The sequence below is a fragment of the Salmo salar genome, chromosome 17 (assembly GCF_965601325.2).
Source record: "Salmo salar chromosome 17, fSalSal1, whole genome shotgun sequence".
Lineage (NCBI taxonomy): Eukaryota > Metazoa > Chordata > Actinopteri > Salmoniformes > Salmonidae > Salmo > Salmo salar.
This window is the reverse complement of record NC_138307.1, coordinates 51,697,467-51,700,139: the sequence shown is the minus strand read 5'-3', so window position 1 is coordinate 51,700,139 and position 2,673 is coordinate 51,697,467. Positions and strand designations below refer to the sequence as shown.

Here is a 2,673-nt window from a genome sequence, read left to right as displayed (position 1 = left end):
GATTGCGACTGGACCCTTACGAAAATGGCAAAAGACATCCAGCAATGTGTTTGTCAACTCTGGACCGGTAAGGAGATGGTCATTCAAGGACGTCTCTCAAAACTTTGCTGAGCAGTCAAAGACGACTTGTGTCTTCCCAGGCTTTTGTGGGTGATAAACCCCATAGTGCGGGATGTACCATGCTGGATGCTTGTTAATTTCCTCCTCAGAGACCTTCTCAGCATCTCCACAAGCTATGGTCTCTTCCATGAATGCTGTGTAGTCCTTGTAGTACTGCTTGTCTCTCCTTAGCCTCCTTTCCAGGCACTTGAGACGGTGAACTGCACATGTCTTACTGTTCGGCAGGTTGGGTATTTTTTCCTTAAATGGCAGCGGCCTCTCGTAATGTCTATTGTCCTTGCGTCTGATGCCCTCTTTCACTTTTGTCAGGAGGTCCTCTCTGCAGCTCTCTCGTTGAAGTCAGATTCAAGCATCTTGATAATGTCCACCTTGTGACTGCTTCCCAAGTATCAACTCTGCAGCGTATCCCATCGTCGGGAATGCCGATTTGACGCAAATTTACATAGGCAAGGTTTAGATCTGTAGAGGTATGGCTAAACTTGTTTAAGAGGTCTGGTAGTAGGTCTTCAGAGCAACAGCCTGTCAGTAACAGTTTTGCCTCCTTTACCAGAGCCTTCCACTTCTCATAGCTGACCCTGAAACGATGTTCGAGCTGTCTTCACTTTTCGTCGTGCAGTTCTCTGCCCTTTCCAGTTAACCTGCGGACCCTCTCACCTCTTCGTGGCTCTTGTTGTGATGTCTCATTAGCAGCCTCTGTATCATCATTTGTTGGCAGCCGTGACTCCACAACGGCTGCTCAACTAGGATCTCACTTGGTGAAGATCACAGGACAGAAACTGGATGAATGCAACAAACATGGCTCTGTCACTAACAAATACAGTCATGGGTGGTAACTCTACAATTCACTTGAAAGGCACTCTGGATATATGCAAATAAGGCTTTACACTAAGCAGTGTGTTAATTTAACACTGGACCCGTATATACCAGCATTTAATTTAACACTGTTAGTGTTGATTTAACACTGGAAAACTTGCTGTTCACACACACACTGATTTGCCTTATAAATAGTTGCTCTAACAGTTTAGACACCTGAGAGGTTGTTACTGTCACCAGGGTGTGTGGGATCCCATTTACTTCTTCCTGAGGTAGATAGGCCATTCCACCAATTCGGTGCCTTTTGAAAAGTGTAACTTTAAAAAAACATTGACTTCACCTTATTTTAAAGCTGCAATATGTAACTTTTTGGGCGAGCCGATGAAATTCACATAGAAATGTGGGTTATAGATCTGTAATTCTCATTGAAAGCAAGTCTAAGAAGCGGTAGATCTGTTCTATGTGTTCCATTTCTATGCTTTCCGTTCTTAAATTACATTTTTTGCGTCTTTTTGTTTCAGTTTTGTACAGCAGCTTCAAACAGCTGAAAATTCAATATTTGGGGTTATTAAATATATATTTCACAGCGGTTTAAATGGTACAATGATTATTTACACTCTTAGAAAAAAAAGTAGAACCATATAGGGTTCTTCAGTTTGTCCCCATAGGGGAACCTTTCTGGTGCTAGGTAGAACCCTCTATGTAGGAGGGTTCTTCATAGAACCCCCTGTATATGGTTTTACCTCGAACTCTCTATGAACCCTTTGTCTTCCAAAAAGGGTTCCTCCGATCAAAACGGTTCTTGGTAGAACCCTATCCCTCCACAAATAACCCTTTTGGAAACCTTTTTTTCGAATAGTGTTTTTTTTCTTCATATAAACTATTAGCATTTTAGCAAGCAGGAAACAGTGGAGCGATTTCTGCATATTGCACCTTTAATATTATGTCATTAACAGCACATGTTCAACTTCATAAAGAACATGTTATAACATCTCAAGAGGTTAAATACAAAAAAATACTATAGTAAGTACCTATTAAGTGCCAACTAAAATAACAAGGTTGATCATAACAGGGTTGACGATTTCTTCTTCCAGTAAATCACCCATAAATCCCCTTGTGACAAGGGGAATGGAAGATTGTTGTGTGCAACAGGGAGTGGCAATTGAATGAAATTGCATGTCTATCAATGGGTAACATGGCTGACATGTTATGCTCGACACGCTCAATTATCTCCAGAAAATTCCAGAAAATAGCAAAACATAGTAGTACCAGCTCATCTGCTTTTACACTATGATTGTACTATTCCATGTTCAACGTTTCTTTAGAAAATATTTAAAAAGGAAGAGTTTCACCATATTTAAACAAGAGTTCAGTTCACGTAACAGGGTTGACCTTAAAATGAGGGACAGACGTAAAAGATTCACTAATCACATGAAATAAATAATAATCTTCAGAAATGACTTTGTCAAAGCAACAAAATAACGAGAGTTTTACAATGATGGTTGAGATTTACTGGGTTATAATCTTCCTAGAAGTGACACAGGGTTGACAAAGAAAAATAAAATGCTGAATTTTGGCACTTTAGCAAGCCTTTATTTATCAAAAAAATTCTCCGTAGGGTCTACATTAAATTATAAACTGGGTGGTTTGAGCCCTGAATGCTGGTTGGCTGAAAGCCATGGTATAACAGACCGTGTACCATGGGTTTAACAAAACATTTAATTTTACTGCTCTAATTAA

The 2,673-nt window shown here is 40.0% G+C and overlaps 1 protein-coding gene across 1 annotated transcript in view; it reads right to left on the bottom strand.

Annotated features, from left to right (window-relative positions):
- LOC106576124 (metabotropic glutamate receptor 8) overlaps positions 1–2,673 on the bottom strand; it is a 392,665-nt gene that overhangs the window by 313,429 nt on the left and 76,563 nt on the right. The gene's annotated exons all lie outside the window — the stretch shown is intronic.